Below are 27,231 nucleotides of genomic sequence, written 5' to 3' on the forward strand. Positions count from 1 at the left end.
TTCTGTTTGCCCCTTTGCATATATTTGCATATGTAACAGGCAGAACAATAGGACTGACCTCTATAACTATAAAACTTAACTGATTTCTTTAAAAAATATCCTAAACATTTTCTAATGGACATTAATGACACTGCAAAGCATTCTCTTTGCCCTGCGATAGTAACATATACTTTTTTTCACATGACATGGATTTGTTCAAAAGTGTCAGTAAGCTATTTTTTCAGAGCAAAAATCATCTAATTTTTTAAGTAGTTAAGTCCCTGAAACACAGAGTTTCTGTTGTCCCTTTGCATATATTTGCATATGTAACAGGCAGAACAATAGGACTGACCTCTATAACTATAAAACTTAACTGATTTCTTTAAAAAATATCCTAAACATTTTCTAATGGACATTAATGACACTGCAAAGCATTCTCTTTGCCCTGCGATAGTAACATATACTTTTTTTCACATGACATGGATTTGTTCAAAAGTGTCAGTATTCTGTAGGCAGGTATCTAGATTTGTCTGTGCTGTACAAATGGATCTGATTAGCTCTTAAGAGGATAGACTTTTTGTGCTGGCAACTTTCTCATTATCATTCCATCAGTGTGGCATTCTGTTATTCTTGATGTTGTATATGGGGAACTCTCCATTCCGTGGGTTAATGGATTTAAATAAGGGACTATCCAAGGTATGTGAGTGAGCATTAAGCATTGTTAAATCCGCCCCTAAATATAATTAATGTATCTGATGAGGATTCTTGGAGTTCTCTGTAGTGGGGAAGGTATATGGTTATAACAGCAATGAAAGGGTTTGAGAAAGGGAGGGGTTTGGATTACTCCCTCGTGGAGGTTTTTGGGATAGAAGATTTTGGAAGTTGGCATGGGAGAAAATGGTGTGGATTCTTTCTGTTACATTGTTATTTTGTGTACCTTCTTTTAACAAAATCACAAAAATATTTTGATCATTACATCCCTTATGATTAAGTTGAACATTTCAAATCATGTGCAAATAGGACACATTCCAGTGCTAAAGGTCCTAAAAAATCTAAATCTTTCAAAATCATAAAGTGAAACAAATATGTGTGATTTAAAAAAGCTGTAATCCATTTACTGTACCTGATGACATATAGTATTTTAGGAGTTATCAATTCTGTAACAGAAGAGCAGCATTTATAATGTACTGTAAGTAAGGCCATTTGGTATACTGTATGATTAAAATATGCAATCAAACTATTTTTGTAGAATATGACTAATAACTCTGCATCAAGTAATTTGACCATTACAATTTTAAAGCTGTTACTAGAAATTCTATGCAAAAAGTTAACTTGAGTCTTGACATTTCAGAATTTCAAATAGTTTTTAACTCTAGAATCCTTTTTCTTACAGTTGCATTTTTACTCACCACTTATTGAAGACAGTGATTTCTCTATTTGTCAGATTCGAGTTTGAAAATTCATTAGTTTTAACTAAAACAGGCTAGCTAAACCTTCAAATGCATGGAGTGGATATGACATAATTTGCTTTAGTGGGACGATAGGAAGAAAAAAACACTATGAGTTGAAAGCAGAGACTGAAAAAAGTATCAGAACTCTGAGTCAAGGTTTATTTAGTCGTTATAATAAACATTTTATTCATCCTGGCAAGCGACTGCATAAGTAGAAACTATGCTCCTGGGCAAAATGGCAATGTTGTCCAATTTATATAATTATTTCAAACAGTCTACAAAATCCTTCTGGTTACAATGTCTGAGTCCCTGATTAATAATGCATCAATAAAATTAGCTTACCAAATGAGAATAGGGTGCTGAGAATTTTTCTTTAAGTCACATTAAAATGTTTTTCTTCTTGTATGTGATTATTCTATATCACAATCATAGAGATCATTACAAACTAATTTGTGAATTCAGTCAGCCCAATTATCCAGGAAAAGCATTTCAAAACTAACGCTGACAAACAAATAATATTTTATTGCATTGTAATGGTGGCAGTGAAGAACAAAAGAAGTCGGGAATTTTCCTTTGTTTTTCAGAGGCTGTGCTTTCATCCAACCTTGCAGATTCTCTCAGTGCTGCAAAACAGTAAAATTATTCAAGAGTAATGCAGTTTTTGTATTTTACAAAAGGCGTTTTGGATCAAAACAGCTCAAAATATTTAATTTTCTGCCTTACATTTGTTAGAAAATACCAACACAAAAAGCGATTTTTTTTTCAAAGCTATTTTTTCAGAGCAAAAATCATCTAATTTTTTAAGTAGTTAAGTCAAAAACCTAATTGAGACAGAGTAGAGATATGCTTTGTATTTGTGTGATTTGTTGTCTTTACTCTCCAGGCTAAGTGAATGACATCTAGGCCGTCAAGACTGTCAGAACCCAAAAAGAATGAATAGGAATTCCATAATACAGATGTAGAAACCTTTAATAGGAAAGTTTATTGAGAATGTGCTTTAACTGGATTTACATCAGGTGAGTTATACGCTTGGTAAGCTTTATAAGACCAACACCTAAGGGATTTTATTGAGGTAATTGCAACCACAGAAGCAATGAAGCTAATTAGGACAGTAATATTGTAGGAGTTAGTGGTGAGTAACTATTGGTTCATTTTCATCAATAAAAGTAGGAGTTGGACTGGATGGCCATAGAGATAAGCCTAATTGATAATAGGAACAGGGAGGTTTGAAGGGATTGATATAATGTATTTTGCGCTCCAAATGAAACTCTGTAATAAGGACCAAAGCCTGAGTGGTGAAAAATGGATGTTATGCCATTGGTGAAAAATCAGAGGTCTTAATGGGACAGAAGAGAGTCATTATAAAAAAGTTATGCTTTTCCAAAGATTCAGGATCAGATATCACACACTAAGTTCTGCCTTCCAAAAGGCTAATATATTAATTAACATAGGTTAATACGGTGTTATAGAAATGGTACAAATACGTTCTAGAGCAGGGGTTCTCAATCATGGTCTTGAAGACCCACATACCTATCAGCTTTTGTTCCAGCCAAGTTGTCAGTTGTACAATTGAATCTGTAATTAACTTAACAGGATTAATTTGAACCGTGTGGCTGTTTTTAAATTTAAACCTACTGGAGGTAGCCTTTTAACTACTGCATTTCCTAATTAAAATCAAATCACAATCTCTTGAGTCAAACAGTGCTTGCAAATGTTACAATTAAGCAGTTTATTATTTCAATTAAGACTTCAATTAGGTGATTAAGCTAAGCAGGAATGAAAAACTATGGGTGTGTGGGCCTCCTTGTGCTGGATTGGGAACCCCTGGACTAGGACATAAATTAAATTGTGCCTTTAAAGGAAAATGTGAAGATGAAGAGGAAGAGCAGATTACCGAGGAGGGCAAAGAGCTTGTGTTTTGAATACAAGTGAATGTGAAGAAAATTGTGGTGAAATTTTACATGTGGCAAAGAAGTGCAGAAAGCTAGAACTGAGGATGGTACCCACAAATGTTTTATCTTTACTAAGCACAACTCCAGAACACCAAACAAACACCAGACCAAAGTCTAAAGAGTTTAAACGGGGCTGTAGGGAGAGTCAAGGAGAAGAAAGTCCTACAAGAAATGAAGGACAAAGTAGTAAATAAGAAGTAGTTAATAAAAGAATCCAGCAGAGCAGCACCTACTGTATATAGTGGTTATTTTGCCAGTGCATCCCAAGGTTAGTGTCTATAGACATGGATTTTTACCACTGTTTTGATCAGGTATATACAGTAATGTATAGAAGTATGGTTTCTATAGTATAGAATAAGGCCTTAGTCCATTGACACCAAGAGGAGGAAAGTTATGAAGAGATGGGTGATCAATGTTCAGGTGCTTTGTACCAGAATACAAGCTAGCTGCTAGCTGTAATGAGAGGGTTAATTCTGATGTGAGCAAAGGCTGAAATAGAAAAGATAAATCACAAAGCCCTTTTCCTTAAGCAAGAGAGAATCCACCATGCAATTGGGTTATGAACAATAAATGAAGGCTGTTACCGACCGATGAGGAGGAAGAGAGGGTAATAAGCCTCAAAGACTATCCAGGAATGTAGTGGACTTTTGAGGACAGATATAGATAAGAGTGAAGAAAAAATGACTATAAAAAAACTGGGCACTAATGCCACAAAAAATGAGAGTGCGTCCACTGTCTACCCACAGTAGCCATACACAATCACTAGAGATTTGGAGAATGTGACATTTTGTAGCCAATAGAATTTTAAAATAATGTTTTTACTAAGTTGACATCCTCCAGTGAAAATGAGTGCTCTCTGTTTTATTGTATTTGACTCTAAGTTTATTTTACTGGTAGAAATAACTCTAAAGACATATTTAAAAACAATTGGATTCATAAAGAACTCTAAAAAATGAGAATTTAGATTAGAACAGAGCCTACTAAAACTGGATTTTATTCACCAAATGAGTCAATCTTGCTTGACATTGTATTCACATTGGATTCACCAACTTTCATTAAATATATTTTGTGAGGATCTTAGTTATTGTTTCATAGCATGTGTTAGAAACAGCCTGAAAAAGCCCCCTTTTCTAATTTTACCTAAAAGAAGTTTTAAGAAATTTAATCAATTGGTTTTTCTGCTTGTTCTGGCATGAAAACATTTGCAACCCCCCCCCCCCAAAAAAACATTTTTGTATTTCAAAACCCGTTTGCCTTGTTTCAAAAATTTTTCAAGGAATATTTTCAAAAATACCAATTGTAAGGTATAGTGTTAGAAAGTGCCATAACTTTTGCTCCAAACTATAAACTTGAATCAAGCAAAAAATCTGGGCAAAATCCAAGAACCTTGGATGATTCCATGGCCTTCCTTGAGATAAACTAGAAATCAATGTGTGCAAGCCGTTAGAAGCTCCAAAATAGAGCTATTACAAACTGTCAAATCTCTAAACTCTTAAGCAATCCTAACACCTTTTGGAAGGCAGCTACATTTATGGATAGCAAATCATTACCTTTCATTTGTCTATTTCAATTATTTGGGAAAATATTGTTGTAATAAACCATTTGGTCAATTAATTCAAATGTTTCATTGATGTTGGTTATGTGTTTGATAGGCCAATACTGAACAGTTATGTTTATTCAATTCAGTCAGACATGGCAAGTCAAGTTCATTTAAACAAGCATCTAATGTCTCTTCAATTGTCTCCTTACAGCCAGATTCTTTTTAGCTGCCTGTTTCATTATAGATTGATTTTTTTACGTTCCAGAGTTCCTTCTGTTTTACAATACTGCTGATGAATCAGATGTAAGAACTTTGAATAAAACAGTAAAACTGGATATGAAGCTATTGAACCCTACTTTGTAAAAAACACAGCTCATTTAACATCTTAGCATCTGCTTCTAAGACTTACTAAGTAAGAAAATTTCTGGTAAGTCATATTGTGCAAGACATTAAAAGAAATTTAAGCAGGACACCAGGGTTAACACCCTCTATTCGTACGGACAAAACCACTGGATTTTTAATGACCAAACAGTCAGTATCCTGGGTATAAAGGATGGCAGCTCTTACAACAGTGATCCTCGTTCCATCCTACAAATTAAATATAGTCCTTTTACCAAATTTAATTTCCCGATAGGATCTGCTTGGGCACAGGTCATTCCAACAGCTACAGCTAATGTAATGTGTACATTACTGATGCTATTTACATGTTATTTTTTCTCTGCTAAACTGCTTTGGCTTCTATGCAGCAATTGTGTAGGCCTCTTAGTATTTATCCAGAACTGTTCTATTGCACAAAGTAACTTTTCAGAAGATACTTTGTCAAGCCTTCTCTGTGTTGTGCAATATTAATTTTTCATTTGACCTGCAATCCAATCTTTCCAAAAAATGCTTGGCTTAATAATAATAACTGAAATTAAAGACATTTTACAAAATCTTAACAAAAATACAATAACGTATTTGTAAACGTAAGACCAGTAACAGAGCCCAATGTTCATGATTTTCAGCGGAGTTACAAATTAATGAGATTAAAGAGGGCAAAAGAAAAGTTTCAAAACGTGTTGCAGTGAAACCAGGAGATCCAAGGACAAGAGAAATCCGGAGAAACAAGTGAAACACTTTATCTAAACCAGTAAAGCAGGCCATAAACACACGGATTTACAGAACAATACTACTATTTTTTTGCTTTGCCCTGTACAAACTACATTCGGGGTTGAGACCGAGTCCATAAATGAGAAACTGAATTAATCCCTGGGCTGAATTTAATAAGATCTGACAAGCTTAAGAAGCTCCTAATGACTGCAGGTTAAAGAGGAACCAAGCTAGGGGCAGAGGTGACATCACTCACATGCAAGCCATGTGTTGCACAGTCTCAAACATGATTTAAAGATGAACGGACATACAGTATTATGTCATAAATTTGGATTCTTTCTGTAATGATGCACAGCATTTCATGCACGGAAGAAAATCTGTTTTTTGGAAACAACAGAGATGGCCAATGAGCTAGCTCACTCACAGAAAAGGCAGCAAACAAGGTACATTGGAACAAAATACATTGTCAAAGCATTTTAACAAAAGCAATCGATTATTTTTGTGTTTCTTTAAATGAAGTTTTGTAGTTTGGAAATGTGATGTGTATTGCAAAGTCTTCCTGTTTTGAAGTTAGTGTGAGTTCTTTCTGATGAAGATTTAAACAGGACTGTGCTGTGGAAGCAGCATTAGTATGCTCTACCTAAGTGGTTTTCAAACACTTATCAAAACATGAGTTATTAAACATAAGACATACCAAGGACTCTGCCAGTGCCAATTATACTGACACATTGCACAAACATCCTCAACATCAGCAAAGATCAGGATGTATAATCTTTTTTTTAAATAGAAAGGGTAAATTTCTAGTATATCCTAAAGGTTGGAAGAGATCATATGAATTTATAGACAGGGCAGAAGTTTCTATGCCATCCCAAAACAAACAGTAGCAGTCATGAGAAAAGTCAGACACGACCTGTCCTAGGGGATTAGTTGGTAGATGTCTTGAATGCATCAATGTTTTCATCTAGTCTACTAGGAACCAGAAAATGTCTGGACCTGAAAAAATGGAGAATGCATAATTTCACGGACCTCAATGATCATGTGGAATTTGCTGAACTACAATTTCAGTAACTATTTGTTGGCATGATGCATTGTATGAAAAATAATGACACTGACTACAGGACCTACTGTATATAGAACCCTACACTTCTACACACCTCTAAATTCCTTGTTGGCTTTTTAAACACTACTTCAGCAAAACAAAAGACACATTTAGATCTCAGTTTGTGCCAGTTCCTGGGGAAACAACCAAGAGTTGCCGAGTTTGGATGCTCTGATTGATTTAAATGAGAAAGAAAGCACAGAGGTTCAACAGGTGTCTAAATGGGGTTCAGCACCATTAGGGTAATTGGTGTCCCATCTGTTGAAGCAGGAGAAAGGAAAGAGAATTAAATTGTGCTTCCAGGCATCTCTTGTTTCACTCTTCCAGGCAGTGATGGCACTGTCTTTTGATAGTCCAGCCAAGCCAAAGACAATACAGAACTTCTTCTTTTTTCCTTTGCAAGCATTGCTAGTCATCTCCACTCATTGGTAAGTATTTTTTCTTGCAAACAAATTTTTGGGTGGAGCTAGAAATATTTTTTGGTCTTAAGTGGACTACTTTAGTATCTTTCAGCATAATAATAATAATAATAATCATAATAATAATAATAATAATAATAATAATAATAATAATAATCAGCAAACCTTTAGATGACAACAAGACTGATCAACAAGGAGCCTTTTATCAAGCTTACAAGTTAATACCATGTATTGCCACCATTGGAAGCAATACAATTTCTACATCTGCAACACGTGCTTTTCAAGTTGCATAATATATCTTGTTAGATTTAGTTTTTCATTCAGTTTATAGGCCAAGCATGCAGCTGTATACTTTTCTCTGAGCTCTAGATGTCACATGTCATCAGTTCATGTTCTTGAGTCTGGTAAGTAGAGCATGTCCCATCTGTTGAAGATGTTGCATTGCAAGAAATGTTGCATTGCAAGAAAACCATTGTTACAGGAGTTATATGAATTATGTGCATTATCCTGCATGAAAACTGTCACATCAGAGCATGACAGGAAGTGGGCTTAGATTGATTGAGTGGAATTTTTCATTGCTAACCTTTCTTGGGAGATAATGCAATAAATGTGGTGCTTTGCACATACGGTACATGTGATTTTGCTTATTTTGTAGACTGATTTTTAAAAATAAATATGTGAAGTACATATTATAACCTATGCACATTTTTAGTGAACCATTGATTTCTTAGGGAAGACAGGCCTTACTTGCTTAATCTGATGAGTCACCTCTATAGAGACATCACATTCTCTTGCTGTGCTTTTTTCGTTCTAAACTGAGATGACTCAGATCAACAGGAGGCTTTCATTGATCTGTATCCTCAGGCCTGTCTACATATTTGGAAATTAAAATTATTCTTTCCTTTCTTTTGTACAGAACCAATTAGCACACTGTCTGTAGCTCCAAATCATGAATTTATTCTATCAGCTTTTCTTGGAATGGTTAAATTTAATATTTAGTACTGGCTTTAATAAAATAAAATGATAGCATAAAAATATCCAGTAATGGTACTTACTTTTTAGCATTTAAGTGTTTCAAAATCTCCATCATACAGAGTAATACAGTTTTGTTCATCAAGCACTACTTGTGTTTAGCCTAGAACACTTGTTTTTCTCAAAAATTCTTTGGTAACTTTAAACACAACTATAGCATATTCAGGAAGTGCTTTACTGTTTAGGAAAATGTATTGCCTTAAGTCTTTTCTCATCTAGCTCTAAGCACGCTTAAATTTTGACCCATTCTTCAGGTGGGATTATAGAGCCAAATGAAACAATAGCATATACAGTACATTCTCTTCTTGTCGTATCAGCTCGTCTGATATCCTTTTTTGAAGTTTAGTTAAATATTACATCTATTTTCTCTGAAATATACTGACTTTGTGCCTGTATCAAGCAGAACAGTACTTGGCAGTAGGGTTACCTGTTTTCCAAATCCAAATGCTGAGAAAAATCTGGATGCTAATTAAATGTTTGTTTGGTGTATTTTTTTAGAGTTCCCACTTTTTAACTGTGGTGGGAGGGGGGTTGTCACTCCTCACAAATTGTGTCTCCCTTCTAGGTGGAGTTAGGAGCTGTTACCCTTGCAAATACATTTTCTCTATATTATTCTTTCTAGCAGTATAAACAGCATGAAAGAATACGTCCTTAAAAGATGCAAGTGCTTAATTTGTACTATTTTATTGCAAATCATATACCATTACTTATTATCTTGTCAGGTACATTATAATAGAGAAAGGTCCAATTCACAAACAAAGCAAACCACACTGCCTGTTTTCAGCGAGGGCCTGGCTCTATCAGTCACCAAAATCTGATAAACCTTTGTATCCTACTTCTTGATAAGGGCACAACCTAGCCATAAACCAGCATGATCACATAGGAGAGATACTGTAAATTAACAGGTCAGAAGCAGCCCAACTCTCGCTATAATACTTAATGATTAATTACTGATGGATATGTCTTAAAACTCATAAATACACCAGCATTGAAAATAATTGATTTGCCTTGCCTTTGATAACTAAAAGTGTTTAAATATTGTAAATATGTAAATATTTAAAGAACGTAGAGCAGGAACAGTATGGTTTTAAAGCAAGTGCTATTTACAGGTTTAATATAACTATTTGTATATTCACATATGATGTAACAAACTGCATGTTAATTCCAACATGCAGTATCTGTATACTGTATATTGTATTAAATTGTAAAGAAATTGTTTAAATATCAACGAGGAATACAAATCCAAAAGCTTTAATTCCAAAAGGAATCACTTTGTGACAGATTGAAGTAGGACACCTTACATCACTAATTAAGTAGCTGGTATACTTTCATGTGAATTAAATAGAAACCTGTTGCAAACTAAAATACCGTAACTAAGTACAGAACATGTCACCACATCAGTTATTTAACCAAGCAAGCACAGTAAATTAGATTCAATTAAATAAAACATACTATTAGATATTAAAATATTAAAGATGTCTTTCTGGCAATGCATATGACTTATAATTCCAAGATGCAATTATAAAATGTAGTATTTTCAGGCTTGGTATCAAAGTCTGAATCTGATGCCACATACCCAGTCTGCTGCCCACTACTCAGCACCAACTGGGCACTCATCACACAGGGAGCATATTGGTGATTAATTCTAAGAGAACTGGTGAATCGCATCTACTGTGTTGGATGGGTCCTGGGCTTTAAGAGCTCATAGCTTGCAACAACATTTTTCCTAATAAACAATTTTGAAATCTTTTTTCTTCAGATTCTTCAAATCTTTTTTAATTGAAGAACAGGCTAATAATTTATTTTAAAGAGCATTTCTTTGATTTCTTCTTTATTATTCTTAAAATCGGGGCTGATCCTGTGCATAGGAGAACTACTGTAGGTGACTGCCTAGGTCCCTCCAGACACCAGGTGTACCAATGTGCAACACAGTACCTGGATGGGAGACCTCCTGGGAAAAACTAAGGTTGCTGCTGGAAGAGGTGTGCACCCTGCAGTCCATGTGGGTCCTAATGCCCCAGTATAGTGACGGTGACACTAAACAGTAAACAGGTGCTGTCCTTCGAATGAGACGTAAAACCGAGGTCCTGACTCTCTGTGGTCTTTAAAAATCAAAGGGCATTTCTCGAAAAGAGTATGGGTGTAACCCCGGCGTCCTGGCCAAATTTCCCATTGGCCCTTATCAATCATGGCCTCCTAATAATCCCCATCTATGAATTGGCTTCATTACTCTGCTCTCCTCCCCACTGATAGCTGATGTGTGGTGAGCTTTCTGGCACACCCAGCCTCTGTGGTTTGGAGGGGCCTCTGTCCAAAGGTCTTGTCTAGGGCCCTCAAAAAGCTAGGGCCTGGCCCTTCTAAACATAGCCCTTTTTATTTTCTGGTTCATTGTGGTCTTGTCCCAGGCCTCGGTCATTCCTCTCATTGCTGTAATATCTGAGCTGGAATCTCCTATCTGACAGCCATAAATTTTAATGTATATTTCTCAGTGTTAAGAAAATCACCACATCTTATCACAGTTGCTACTAATACTCCAGTTAAGTGAGCCAGTTAGCAGCTGGAATTTGGCGTCAACATTAGCATTAGCTAACTAATGCACCTGATTCCTTTCTGATTTCTTCATTTAGAACTGTAGTGTTTAATGACTTAACGGGAGCCTTTTCAAACTTGTCAGTATTTTTAAGTACAGGAGATCCTCAAGGGCCTGCTGCTGTAAATCTGTCTTTCAACTTAAATGCATAGAGGCTACCAGAATTGGCTTCTTAAACTTTGGAGATTGTCCTTGCTGTGCTGGTTGCCTCATTATTGGACATCAGTTCATTTCTTAGTTCTTTTAAGGCAAATAAAATCGGCAATCCTTAATCCTCAATATGAAATAATTAACTGATTTTCAATCATATTTCAGTGTATTTATAAATCTTTTCATTACAGACTTTTACCCCACTCTTTTCAATTGATGGCCATTCTAACAGTGGTGCTGTTTGGCAGAGGTCATTTTCATTCAGTTTAAAGAGACATTTTCCATGTCCCTGACAATTTGCTTAAAGCCCCCAATTGTATACATGAGCTTGATCATTTTGCAGTTTAACACAGTATTCTTCTGCTGCAGTTTTCACAAGCTAAAACACACTTTGTGTTGTTTCATTCAAGTTCTCCACCACCGCAGCATACAACTGAGGATCCCAGATGAGTCCCTAAATTTATTACTCATCCTATCTTTGTGTGTGTAGGGTTTCCTCTAGTTAATAACTGAAGAACAGCAACACAAATGGAGACATTTTTACATTTATTTCTCTAACTCATTTATTTGAACTAAGAATGCACACCTGTATACAGTCTCTGATTTCCACCTAGTGGTCAAGTTGAGTAACTGGTGGCAATCAATATAGTAATTAATCTACCCTATGCCTGCAATGCATACTGAGTTTTACAAAAATAAAGTATGGATTTTAGATATTGATTGATTTTGATTGACTGGTCATTTGTGGTTGAATGCAACACACTTGATTAACTATGTTGCATAAGAACTAAATCACCTTATTAGGGAATGGGTTGGCAATTGGGCACAGGGAATGAAATGATTTAACCTGCGTTAAGTTCTAACCTGATGAGAATCAAGACATAAAGCAATAATTTTACCCTGATTTCCAGAATGGTCAAGAGAACATTCTTTTTTGCCATTGGTATATTGTAGACTGGATAAAATCAGCATATCTGATCGATCCAACATCTGAGGCGTATCCATATCTATCCATTTCTGTTCTGGCAAAGTTTTATAAGTATTAAAGCAAACACAATCAACACTGATACACTACGATACAGGAGACCTCAGGTCACGAGACATTGCCAAGATTGATTGTCTCCCTTTTGAATCTGGCCAGGAATATCTAGTTCCTCCCATTCTCCACTTGAATAACTGAATCTCAGATAGCAGAGTGCTCCATGGATCAAGTCCTGGGAACTTATTTAGTGCCCTTCCTATGGGCTCATCTCAACATGACTCTGCTCATATAGCTGCAACATTCTTTGCAAGAGGAGAACGTGACTCTTAAGCCACGGATGCCCTATTCATTAGACTTGAATCTCAGGAAAGCCTTTGTTGCATCGTTAATTGGAGGCTGGAACGAGTTACCTGGGTTGTTTATGTCAACAGTACAGCCAAGTATTTTTACTGCTGAAAATAAGTTTTGTAAATAATATCCTGATGAACATCAGCAAGTGCAGTGCAGGCATGTAGAACAATTTGCTAATCTCTGTATACAACAGACCAGTCAGACCAGGGGATAATGTGGTCTAGGCAGAAGTATCTACTTACTACAGAATGCTTGCAGTGTTAGAAACGTGTCTGCACTGCACTACTTCAGGTCAAGATATACCAATCCAAGATAAACCATATCCAAATACAGTATGTTAAGATTTCTAAATGTGCATGTTAATTGAACATGCAACACACTTAAAAAGATGCTTTAGATTGAGGAGCTGAATTGTTTTACTCATTCTGGATATACAGTACAGTATATTGCATTTACAATCATATATCATTAATTTTTGCTCTTTATCATTGGATGTGGGACTTTTAAAACATGAAAGATGCCTTAATTCATGCTTTATACATGAAAACATTATTATTGTAAAATTGTACAAGGACATTAGATTATATTATTTTAAGTTATGGTAATATGTAAATGTAAAGTACTATGGCACTCTATTTTTCCAGCTGTCAGCACTGTTATGTTGAAAAGTAACATTTTCTAACCCTTTTTTCTTACCAATTAATCTTATAGTACTGAAGACTGGCTAATAAATGTAAAGTATCATTTTTTACTTTCACAGCTCTGTAAATGATTGGAACAAAACTGTGGGAGACAAATGTATTTCAACCAACCTGTTACAAGAAACAAAGTACTGTTCACATGGAATTTACCAAACAGAAGCAAGAAGAAGACTTAAGAAGAAGAAAAAAAACTACTCTTCACACTTCACACACATGCAATAACTATAATATAAGTATGTTACTTGAGTTATCTGTAAAAACATCAGCAATGACAATTATACAATATTGTCTTCTCCTGCAAATATCCAGTTTTCAATTCTGGTATTGAGTAATTTGTCTTTAGGACATCTTTTGGAATTTTCTATGCATTTACAGAGCAGTAAAATATTCCATGAGTACATTCTTTACTCTCTCTGATTGCCCTGTCAGCATGTCAGCTCCCTTCTTCTCCAGGGATACTAGTTATTTGAGCTGAGAGAGTAGATACATTATAACACATACATCACGTTTTGCCCTGTTGTCTTACAATTTCACAGCTTCCACTTAAGTTAACCTATAAGTAAAGTTCTTATGAGCAACAGTGCTTTAAAAGTAGTTAAGACCAGACCTGAAACAGGCTCCAATAGTGTCCTGACCTATAACCAGGAATAGATGGGGGAAAAATCATGGGTAAGAATGTCACAAAAAGAATGTCACAAAGATTAAAATAAATAATGGTGATTTTTAAAATCCTTTTGTGATTATGTAATTTTCTCAGTGTTTGGCTAAGGTTCCCCTGCCACCCTGTATTGGATAAATCTGTTAGAAAATGGATGAATGAATGGATGGATAGATGGATGAATGGAAGGAATTTGCTACGTGCATATTCTATTATTAATATAATATTAAAATATGCAACATACGTGGAGCTTAACTGAAAGCTCGCGGAATTAAGGCTAAACTACATTTGTCAAATCAACTCATATTGTATATGGTCAACAGGAACTACCATCCTGTTTTGCTGTGATGGGATGTGATTCTTATATTTGTAATGATCACATTAATGAAGCAGAACACAACGTGCTCTGGTGTTCACAATGGTGATGTTATGACTTAAGTGTCTTCACATACATACCATGCATCTTGATAAGTGCAGTTCCACCCTGGCTGGTTGCTCACAGCTGCTCACAGGCACCTACAGCATCATAGAGTTATAGAGCATGATTCCCCAGTTGGCAGATAATTTAATTACACCATAAGGGCAAAAAGTCTCCTCTGTGGGAGAATTCAACACTATCCAGGCTTCAAGTGGCTAACATCATCTCCTGTAATACTGTAGGCTCTATGCAAAATAAGTCTCTGTAAAACAACATCATACATTTTTGGATATTACCAAAAGGGTTGATTCACATGAATCCTAGTTCCGTTTCATATTTGGTGGTAGAGCAATGAACGATAAAGGAAGAGCAATGCATTGTGTTACAGTACAGTATAAGAAAAATATTAAACACTATGTTCTAGTGAAAGGAACAACATTGATGTGATTTGTGTGAACTATTTCTCGCTGTATATATTATGTTGTGTACATGCTTGTCAGAGTTTAATTTGTAAATTGTCCAAGCTCATTGTGAACTAGAAAGAGTGGATGTATAAGGGACTACTGGTTATACGAGTACTTAACATTGATATATATACATACAGTATACAGTAGTACAGTATATATACATATCATGACATCAACACAGTTTCAACTCATTTTCAAGCCACCACTGTCAATACCATGAACAAGATATCTTAAAAAACATGATTTATGAGTCTTTTCAATTGTCATAATTATATGATATTAGGCCAATCTATATTTGAAGCGTTATCAACTCCGTTGGACCTGCTGTCACCTCTGTAGGATTTCATAATCTGACTGTAAGATCTCCCAATAGCCTATACTGTACAGTAACAATTTCAGTGCAGTGAATATGTTGCAAACGTGTCAACATCCCTTTGAAACTGCAGTGCTTTGCAAAAGCATTCACCTCCACCCAAAAAGATTACATTTGGAAATAATGTATATATGCATATTTGTTTCAAAAGAAAAACTTTTTTTTCAAGGCTGCAAACTGGACATTGTTATATGTGCTGGAAAGTAAATAACTACAAAACTTGCAATGAGGATAAAGTGAAATTAACCAGTTGCATAGTTATTGTGGAGCCGCATGGGGCGCCCCGCAGCAGGGACATAGGTTCTAGGTGGGACCTTGACCACAGACACACTCCGAGATCAGTCTAATCTCTACAAAAATGAACTTTATTTACATTTGTGCATATAATAACCAGCATGGAATAAAGTGACTAAAAAGAAAGGTACTGTATGTTCCATTTTGAGCTCCTTGCTTACAGTACATCTATTGGTCCCTAACCATTGGTGTCGGATAGCTTAACTATTACTGGCACAAACGTTAACATACCAGTGTACTTCTCATAATGGTGGTGGTTACTCATGATTAGCTTTCATGTCAGGTTTTGGCTGTCTCAGCAGCACCTTGCACCTCCCAAGATGTCGTCTCACACCGTACCACAAGCTCTGTCTGTACAGCAGGTCCCTAATGCCATGTTCACAGCATCATATGTAGCTTTCACGGGGTTCACAGATGCAGTCATCTCAAAGTAGCATCTTTCTGAAAGGTGTGGTAACACATAGTCTCCTTTCTAGCCTGATGGCTTGCTTAATAGCCTTACCAGTTTGTTACTTCAGCATTAAGACCAAAGACACCAGCTTGTGCTGTAGTATAGCAGCATGGGCGGTTACACTGCAGCTTATTTTATAGTCAGGAGGCAAAGTTGCTAAGCCTTGAAGTTCAGCAGTTTGTGCTGTCCTGATGACCTCCTTGTTGGTTCTGCCTGCCTGTCCACAGCATAGGCTAGGGTGCCTGCTTTGCCTTTGTAATTTTGCCTCTTTCCTGGTTCAGAGAGAATGTACAGCTGACATCTACTTCAGTGATTGTTGGTGTCCAGACACCTGTGAGCTGCGTGTCCCAATCTTTTATAATGGAAAAGCTCCAAAAACGATTTTTAATGTACTGGGAAAGCACCACCCTTTCAAGACTTGGCCCCTTGCAGCATCACAGTATTCATTCTCCTAAATCACAATTTGGTGGAAGCACCTTTGCCACAATTACTATTTGTACAGTAGAATGGTGCAATATTGTCTGTTCATCATGGCACAATTTCTTTGGTTCTGTCAAGTCTTACAGTAGTTTAACAATATCGATACAAACTTTTCAAGGGTGGTATCATACTTCTTTTATTTTGTGCTTCTTTCCTTTCCTTAACCTATTTTCAGTGGGTTATTAATCTGTTTGAACAAGATTAATAAAACTCTTGTATTATTAATTCCTTTTTATGAAACTGTGCTATATTTGAAAGATTTATTGTCCTGGGTCAGGATATATTTGCTAATGGCTGAAATCCCCTTTTCTTTCCTGTAGGACATTTGTTTGGAGATTTTGTTTTTATTTTTCTACTTAGACAGTAGGTTAAATTTAGGCAAATACATTTTGGATATTCTAATTTCAAACATGGAAAATGAATGTTGATGTTTATTTGTGTATTATTATTTATTAAAGATGAGTGGGAAGACATTATATCAAGATGTTTAAAGTTTTTGTTTTTAAATTTATTTCAGAATCAGCAGTTATTTTAAAAACTATAATCTCTAATCAATATTCTGAGATTAAGTTTGGCATCCCTAATATTTTTACATGTAATGTGGAATTTGATTTATGAATCAGTTATGCTAATTAGTTAATTAATCAGTTAGTTAATATCAAAACTAGCCCAGAATGGATGGACACAGATAAACATAGATAACATCAATTCTCTGCTGAGAACATAAATTAACTGTTAGTATTCAAGTCCCATATCATTTGAAAATTAGAACCTCCTATTGTACTGTACATCACAATGTTTCACAATGGCATAACAGAGCACTTGTTTGGAATTTAGACTCAAGATTAAAAAAGATCACAGGGGAAATCCAATCCAATCCAGTTTAATCCCTTCTAATGGTATTATTTGGATTTTAACTCATGACAACAAAATCAAAGCATACATACTTTGAAAATCAAAACTCATACACCTAGGAAAGCACTGTATAAATGGTTCATACTTAAGACAAATGGTTCATACTCAAGACAAAACAAAGTTTTAATATCAGCATTTGGATTGGAAAAGAATCGTCGTCAGTGTAAAGTCACCTGTTTTAGTACCATTGAAGTAATAACACAAAATAATCTACATATTTGATTGCTTAAATACACTATCACAGACATCCCCACTGTAAACCTTAGCCAATGAGAGTTCAGTGTTTTTAATTTAAATATATTTGTAATGTTAATGTGTCCTGTGAATTTTTTTTTCTATTTTAAATGGTGACCTTTAGTTGTGTTAAACAGGACATTTTAACAGCACATTAGTGTGTGATTCATGTTTATTCCATATTGAATGGATTCAGATTTGAGACCTATAGTCTCATTTATAGTCAAGGCTCAGTTTCTCACATATACTATATACAGTGAAACAGGTAGATAAGATCACATAAATAATATAATATTTGGGTGGTGTAACTCTTCTTTCTCTAGTATCCCATAAAAAACTGGCAACATATTGTTAAAAATGTGCTTGTCCTTATTTTGAATGGTATGGAAACCACATTTCTTTCTGGACACATATTTTAGCAAATATAATTACAATCAGGGGTATTATACAGAAATCTACCATTCCAGATGCAAAGAGTAAACTACAGTTTACATACAACAATTCAGTGAAAATACTGAAGCATTGAAGGAAAGTGCAAAGCTCACTGTTTTGATATTCCAAAAGAAAAGGAACAACAGAATTTTTGAATTACTCCTTTCCTTCCCTCTGTTACTTTTTATCTTTGTAAACTTACTTCACATGAACCTAAAAGAATCTCAGCTCTTGTATGCAATTTAATTAGAAATTTTGACTTGCACATAAGTAAACAATTTAACCAAAAAACTATATATCAACCTACACAACTGTTGTTCAATAAATAGTGGGCTTAATAAATAAAATGCATTTTTTTCATATTAAGACCTTGAAAACAATCTCAGTTATGTATGTAAACATTTTATGTACTATGGTGGTATTGCATAGTTCAGCTTTGAACATAGTTTCCATTGTTGTTGTTTATTGTCATATCATTCAGAATTTTCTCCAGGATGCAGGATTTTGTAAAATTGTCAAAGAATCCGAAAACTAAAGAAGAAACTGAAATGGGAATAAGATCATTTAAAGTGTTGAAATGGGTAGTTGTAAGTCTTTTTCATACTCCTCAATTTCAGCAGGTAGCATATTTAATATTTTCCTTTTTCGGTGTTTCAGCAACTGTGACATTCCGCATGAAATATATTTCACTTTAGAACTTAAAGTATTTTCTTCCTTTTCTTTTATTTGATTAAGAGAATGCTATAATACACATCAGTGTAAAAAACTGATAACTAATGAAATTTTGCTGTCTTAGTTTAGTGTTTTCCACAGCTTTCGATAAGTGTGATTTGATTTCATATTTGCATAAAATTAAATAATACATATAGAAGTAATACAGAGTCTTGATACTTCTGTACACTGACATAAGTTCATAAAAGAACTGTTTGACCTGTTACAATTAAAAATAGACATCATTACACATGACCATCTACTGGGATACTGTACGTAAAGATTTAAAAACTTGTTGTTTTCTTTGCCTAAAAGGAATAAGCCTACATGCATTGTTTTTTGTTAAAATTTGAACTTTTGTCCAAATAATCACTTAATTGAATCGGTCACCATGTATACCCAGGACCTGTTGCTTTCAGTGAGAGCATCCAGACTTGCCTGAGACTTGCCTGCATTTATGTCTTGTCTACTGAAACATACAGTATGACTGAAACAGACTTTCATAGATTACAGCATGTATATTACCTTCCAAAAATAATGGAGCAATGAAGTCTAACCTCTGATTTTTTGTATTGTATTGTATTGTAACATTTGGCCAACTACCCAGTATTTGGGTAATTGAGCACTTACTGTATAAAAGAGTTGTGAACTTCCTATCTACATATCGTACTTTAACTTCAGTGTTTGGAGTCGGAGTGGAAAAACCTTTGATTGCAGGCTCTGAGTGAATTTAAAAGTAGCAGCAATGTTCTGCAGCTGTATTTACAAAGTGATTTTTTCTAAATTTGTTTATTGCTTTTATATATTTATTTATTTATTAGTTATTGTGTTGGTAATTTAAACTATATGGAGTGGAAGTAATATAGGTCTTTTGGGGGGGCAGGTGGAAAAGTTTAGGCTTTTTTGGCGGGTGGGTTTTTTTCCCTCATAGTTTCAATTGCTCTTTAAAAGAAAATAACAGTTACAGTGGGTCTTAGAGGCACAACTGTGTACAATGAGTACACCAGTGAGTAAACTGGAGAGGAGAAAAGAAAGCTGCCTAATCTTTTCACTTCTTTTCAACTTGGAGTCTGAAGATGAGGAAGAGGATTCTTTTGAGGAATAACCTGAGAATACAGAAGTTGAGGGGTTAGCCAACAACGGAATGAATGGATTGGACAATTGGTGACCAACCCTGGAGCTAGTGTGGGAAAGTGTCACTCCCCTAGCTGCAGATGATACTTCTGTGGAGGAAGAAGTCACAGAGCAGAAAAAGGAATTGAAGTACATAATTGAAACCTGACCTACAGTAGCTGGACATGAGAAAAATCAAGCCTCAAGAACTGAGTGTTAGAAGAACATAAGAAAGGTTATCAGCTAGACTCATCCATTTGGTGGTTAAGTATTTAATTGATCCAAGGCTCTCTTTCAGCCATTCCCTGAAGGAAGCTAAAGTATTTGCTTTGACCACATGTTTGGGTAGCTTTTTGATAATCCCACAAACTTCTGAGTAAAGATCTGCCTACTACTCTCGATATTAAATGCATTTCCACATAAGTTTCCACTTACGTCATCTGGCTCATGTTTCATTGTTCTTTTGTGTATTTTTGTGTCCTCTGGTGTGATCTGATAATTTCACCTAAAAAGTTTCAGTCTGTCAGTGTAGGCCTTTCCTTCAATACATCTGGTTTCTCTTATCTCAACTGATTCAAGTATCTTTATTGTAATGTGGTGACCAAAATTTTATATTCTAAATATTCTAAATGAGGCCTAAATAGTGTATTTTACCATTTCAATGTGACATCCCTTGATTTCAGTTCTATACCTTTCACTATATACCCTAAGATCCTGTTTGCCTTTACATTATTTGTTGAGCTGATCTGCAAGTATCCTGCAGCTTCTTTCAAGGCATCACCACCTACATCCTTATATTAGGTGCGGAGGGTTGTTATAATCTCATTATGTTCAGATGAATGTTTATTCATGTCAAAGGCATGAAAACCTTTGATTGTGGACAGACTATAAAAAGAGATAATTTAAAGGATGCATGTCAAATTAGTTTTGGAAAACATCTTATACAGTTGAACATTTCTAGATCTGCACCCACGTTCTTCAAATTTGAAAGTGTACAGTACAAGTACGAATAAAATGTGTCTTTTTTATTTAGTTAACTGCCTTGGATATAAAATCTTTAAAATCTAGTTAAAAATAAAGTGGGGCAGGCAGGGACCCTGGCTATCAACTCCATTGTAGCTTGTAAAGTAATTATAGAAATACTATTTTAATGAATACAGTGCTTTTCTGTAGGGATCTTTTAGTAAAAATGCTATTAAGGCTTTATTAAAAGTAGAATAAAATGTTTATTTGCAAGCTAAAATTTATATTGAATTGATTATTTTTAAAAAGCAATATATTAGAATATATGTCTTTGAAAGACAATCGTTTTATTTATTTTTTTTGCTTTTAACAAAATATGCTGTTCTTCTTTCTTTTTGTAAGTAATATTTTCTTGTTTGACTACTGCTATGTGCAGTATCTGTGGAGATGATGCAGAAAATGGGTATTATAATGCTGCCCCAGGGATGTAAAAGTAAAAAAATGCAGTTGTACGCAAAAACAAAACCACTATGTATGCATTTTAATTAAAATGGCGCATTAAACTTCCTAAGGACTTTGTCTGGGCCTATTATGCTGCTGGAATACTTGAAACTGAACAGTCAAGAAGAACTTAAACAATTTTCATCTTTTACATGTGGCCAGCGCAGTTAAACATCACCAAAGGGAACAGATTATTTCTAGCTGAGATAATGATAGTTTAGAGAGGATATTTATGACAGTTCCTTTTAGCAATCCCTTTGCTTACATGTATCACACTAGCAAGAAGCACAGTTCAGTGCCTATCCTCCCAATTTCTGTGCCTACTAATTAAGTACAATGCAGTTTTATCCAAGAAGAACCAGAGTGATTATTTTCTATTTTATATTTTTTTCTATACATTTTCATATACTTTTTAATTACTTCTGCAGACTACACATCTATGGTGTAACAGGAGCCGGTCCAGGCTCCCGCGAAGTGTAGTTCAGGACCTTATGCAGACGGTATAATCCGGAAGTAAGTGGAGAAGGTCATCGGGGGAGGAGACAAACAGGATCAGGAGGGGTTGACAGACAGGGAGCTGTGACTATGGTGAACTGCTGCTTGTGGGATGTGGTGATGGCAAACAAGTTGAGGCAGTTCAAAATTATGTTGAATTTATTGCATTAAGTTGTTTGAAAGATCTATTGAAAATCTTGAGATGATCTGTCATAAAAAACATTGTTTAAATTAAAGATTATAAAGGTAAAAATGATTAAGACTTACAGTATATATATGTATGTATTAGTTCATTAACATGTAATATGTTTATTCAGTGCTGAAAAGTGAAGAGAGAAAACACAAGGTTTCTTCAGGTGTGAGAAAGACACCAAAGATTAAATAGCACAGAACAAAAGCTGGGAGAGGGGAGGTGGCAGAAGGGGCAGAGAGGCCTCTCAGGAGGTGCAAAGTGGACAGGGGGTGAAGAATGGTGTGAAGTCAAAACCTGCAGGTGAATAGAGAAGATTACACGATAACAAGTCTGTCATTGAGAAGAAGGGGGATGGTGTGAACTTAGTTTCAGGATTACTTTCATTTCTGTTGTTTTTCTGCTATGGGACTTGAAAAGCCCTACTTTGAGAACAGAGACAGAGAGATCAGTGTGATCATGGCTGTCTAAAGTGAAATGAGAAATTATGGGCTTGGAGAAATCTAAAATCTTCACAGCCCTAACATGTTCTCTGAAGTTGTCTCCTAGTATACTTCCGGTTTCCCCAACATAGATAGCTGGGCATTTCTTGCAGGAGATACAGTGAATGAGGTTGCTGGAGGTACAGGATGTCGTCTGGGTGATCTGGAATTGACCTGAGGGGCCCTGAATGAGCATGTAATTAGATACTGTATGTACTTGCAGGTGATGCAGAGAGCTCTGTTGTAGGGGAAGGTACCTGGTGGATGATTGTTGAGGGGAGTCAAGGGAGCTGTGGACAAGAAGGTTACACAAATTAGGTGGTCAGCAATATGAGATGATGGGGCAGTCAGAAAAGAGGGCCCCAATGGAGGGATCAGCTTGGAGGATGAAAAAGTTGTTGTTAGTGGTCCTGGGGATAGTAAGTGTATTAGGCTGAAAGTTAAGCACCAAAGGAATGCGGTTGTTAATCCAAGGGTTCCTGATTGAGTTGATGGTCCGGGGGCTGTTTTTGGCTCAGATGAGGGCCCTGTTAATAACATGGGTGGTGTATCCTCTGTTGATGAAAAAGGAATGGATTTTGAAATGTTGTTCAACTTGGAAGAAATGTCTTCCTATTTGAGCTGACTTCTGTAGTGAATCCATTCCAGTGAAATCTTAGTTAGATCGGTAATTAATCTTCTGTAATTTGACTTTTAAAGAAAATGAAAGGATTCTGTACTGCATAAGCATTCAGGCTCTTTACTTGTTGTGTAATGTCTGATCTCTTTCAAGATAGAGATCGTTATCTGAGATCGCAGAGATTTGTGGGGAATAAGACACTGCCACCTGCCACCTGATTATTTGTTAGAAGCCTGTTGGTCAAGAGAAAATTGTGAAAAACCAGAGGAAAAGCCAGGAGACTTTCTGTGTTGGTCTGATCTGTTGTTTTGGAGGTAGAGTGTCAATCCTCTGTGTATAACTTCTCACCAGAGGGGAGAGGGAGCAGCTGACTGTGAAGTGACTATGGAAACATGAGTCTTTGAGAGAAGTTTTGTAAGAGATTAATGTTTGGAAGACTTTCTTGAAAATCTCAGAAAGACTTTTTGAGATGCCGTTAAGCAGCTTAGTTCCATTGCTTTTGTCAGAGACTGAAAAACCTCAGTTCGGAGCTCTGCGGAGCTTATGTTTTGATACAGTATGTAATGTTTTTAATTTTGTTTTTCCTTCACTGTAATTAAAAGAGCAAAGTTTTGTACCTTATGGCTGCATTTGTTTGGGTATTTTCCTGAACCCATGTGTTTTAAAGATCCCATTACAGCAACCCAGCCTCTGGATGTGTCACGGTGTGAAATCTTAGTGGTTTATCTTGGCTTCACTGAAATGCATCTGTCTCATTTAGCTCCCTTAAGGGGGTAGTAAATTTCAAGTCACACGTCAGACAGTGATTCAACAAATTAACCTTGAAGACCAAGAAGATTTCTGACCAAACCAGAAATAAACTGGTAGAGATGCACAGATCAGGTGAATGTTATTTATTGCTTTAAGTTCAGTGAAGTCATTTAGACTCCACTATCATTAAAAGTGAAATGTGCATCACACCACCCAGACAGTACCTAAATCAGCCCTCAGATTTATAATTTATGATTAACCGCCCAATAATCTCATACCGCCGACCACCCAATCTACGTAAACTTCTGGTTCACAACTCCCTTGACCGCACTCGTCAATCATCCCCACCAGGCACCTTCCCCTGCAACAGAACTCTTTGCATCACCTGCAAATACATATCTAACAACATTCATTCCAGATCACTCAGCATGGTGCATCCTGTACCTCCAGCAACCTCATCTACTGTATCTCCTGCAAAAAATGCCCAGCTATCTACATTGGAGAAACCGGAAGGAGACTAGGAGATCGCTTCAGAGAACGTTAGGGCTGTGAAGATTAAAGATTTATCCAAGCCCATAGTTTCTCATTTCACCTCAGACAGACATGATCACACTGATCCTTCTGTCTCTGTTCTCAAAGAAGGGTTTCTCAACTCCTATAGCAGAAAAAACAACAGAAACTAAACTCATCCTGAAACTAAGTTCACACCATCCCCCTTCTCTCTATGACTGACTTATTTTCATGTAATCTTCTCTATTCTCATGCAGGTTTTGACTTCACACCATTCTTCACCCCCTGTCCACTTTGCACCTCCTGAGAGGCCTCTCTGCCCCTCCTGCCTCCTCCCCTTTCCCAGCTTTTGTTCTTCTGTGCTATTTAATCTTTGCTGACTGTCCTATCTTTCTCACACCTGAAGAAGGCTTCACAGCTGAAACATTGTGTTTTCTCTCTTCTCTTTTCAGCATTGAATAAACCTATTACTTATTCTTTTGCAGACTATGCATGCTGATGTAGCTACCCACACGAACTACAGTATTTTCAAGCCTAACATCAGAAGCTGATTAGTCATAAAGGGAAATTTCAAGCTGCCTTAAATGATGTACATGAAACATTACAAAGAACACACTTTATGTACATTTTGTCAATTGTCCTATAAATAATAGCCATAAAACTAGGAATATGTGCAAAGAGTAAACAACAAAATAACCGCTAATGGGTATTGACTTCTTTGCAATGGTCCTCTGTTGTGCATTTTCAGCATTTTCAAAAGACATAATTGAATCGGATACAATTTTTTACCACTAAAAACTACAATGGGTTTTCACTGGGTAACTCAAGGTAGTTAAACAAGTCCATTATTACAAAACTTGCTGTTAATGTCAGTTGACTGCTATCATATTTAAATTCCCTTACCAGAAAGTAGTTTCCAGCTGTGGTGACTGACACTGCAATGTTATGCTTAAAAGTAAGTATAAACTTGCAACATTTCTTGCAAAAAATCAGGCAAGTGTTGAAGAGTTGACAAAAGATATCAATTTGAAAAAAAAAATATTAGCCAGGATAAAATAAATAGAACTCTAAAATAAATATACAGTGTGAAAATGTATCATATGTACTGTATATACATTATACATAATATAAGTAAAAACAGTAACCCCTAAAAGATTTAATCAATTATTTTACACATATATCAAAAATATGAAAAAATACACATCAGAATATCATGATAACTTACAAAATTAATAAAATGCAATCCTGGCAGCATTGATACACTGACCTGATTAGCCTCTGGGTAGATAGCTGTGCAGTGTTCCACCACTGAAGTCAGATGCCAAATATTGGTCAGATGTGGTTGTCTCCTGTTACTGGGATTGTCTAGTTGGTCTAATTGATGTTTTATCTGGCACAATTCAGGAGACAAATCTGGCTATGGATTTTAGGAACAAAAGAAAGTTTTGCTCAAGCATAGCATTTTTGCAAGATTCATTTAATTAATAATAATAATAATAATAATTGCTTACACTTATATAGCACTTTTTCTGGACACTCCACTCAAAGCGCTTTACAGGTTATGGGGACTCCCCTCCACCACCACCAATGTGCAGCATCCACCTGGATGATGCGACGGCAGCCATAGTGCGCCAGAACGCTCACCACACATCAGCTATCAGTGGGAAGGAGAGCAGAGTAAAGATGACTATTCATATATATACAGTATATATTCTTAACAGGTCTGGTGATTTTAACTGAAATTTCCAACATTGAGCATCTTGTGTGACTTGAGTTCAAAACAGTATTATGCCACAGAAAAATAGTACTCAAAACCTCAACAAACCTATCTGCTCAGTATTTAAAATCTAAATAGCACTGTGCCCAAAATATGCTAGGAGCCATGAAGCTCAGATGGCAGGAGTGCCTAGCTCTTGCCTAGAAGGTCCGAGGTTCAATCCCAATTAGGGGCAAGCAGTGTAGCTTGCTCTAATTCCTTCCAGACAACTCCCAGGTCCACTCAGCCTGCTTTCCAAATGAGTACCAGGGGTTAATCCTTCCGGGGGTAATAGGCCGGCCGGAGCATGATGCTGACCACATCATGTCCACTTCTGGTGTTGTATGGCTAAAAAAAAATGGTGGCCCTGGTTCCCCATTCCCTATGGGCCTTTATGGCCTGAAAGGGGACCTACCTACTAATATAAGCTATTGATATAAAATCTAGATACTGTAGGTATCTATTCACTGTGCAGCAGTGTACATTTACAAATTACATAAAGTCACATGAATGGAAACGTCAGGAGTTTTAACATTCCCAACTGACAACCTGGACTTTTTAATATTTTTATTAACTAAATAGTTTATTCTTGCTATTAATTTATAAAAACTAAAGGACACATTTGCCAAAATGTTGTTTAACTTAACCATTGTAAAATCATGTTCATAAAGGCCATACCTGTCACTTTACTTTTAATACATGTTATACTTAGAAAGATTGCTTAGGCTTTATATTATTTTATATATTACTTTATATTATTTGACTCTTCCTAAAGCATCTCTTTATTGCAGTTTCTTCAATTGAAATTAAGTCTTGCGTTTTGGTAAAATAAAACTTCTTTTTGTGATGTATTCCAGGATACATTTTCTATGGCCTCCTAAATGAACAGCATGTCATAGAATTCAACCATACACCCCAATTAAATTAGTCCCGTACAGACTTTTCTTTGAAATACCAAAAATTATTTTTTCTTCTCAAAGCCTAGAAAGAGCACATACCTCCCTTGATATCTAATAACTACTGTATCTTCTTGAGTTTACTCATGTGCTTACCATAGTGCAGAGCGTGAACATCACATATTCAC

The 27,231-nt window shown here is 35.8% G+C and overlaps 1 long non-coding RNA gene across 1 annotated transcript; it reads right to left on the reverse strand.

The window, feature by feature from the left end:
* Window positions 1-1,901: 1,901 nt before the first annotated feature.
* On the reverse strand, window positions 1,902-26,039 carry LOC148677794 (uncharacterized). Its single transcript, XR_015936084.1, has 4 exons — window positions 25,903-26,039; window positions 25,659-25,808; window positions 14,450-14,509; window positions 1,902-2,053 (listed from the first exon to the last, which is right to left on the reverse strand). It is a non-coding gene; the product is annotated as an uncharacterized LOC148677794 (long non-coding RNA).
* Between the last annotated feature and the right edge of the window lie 1,192 nt (window positions 26,040-27,231).

Source organism: Lepisosteus platostomus, chromosome 1 (genome assembly GCF_059453375.1).
Source record: "Lepisosteus platostomus isolate fLepPlt1 chromosome 1, fLepPlt1.hap1, whole genome shotgun sequence".
Lineage (NCBI taxonomy): Eukaryota > Metazoa > Chordata > Actinopteri > Semionotiformes > Lepisosteidae > Lepisosteus > Lepisosteus platostomus.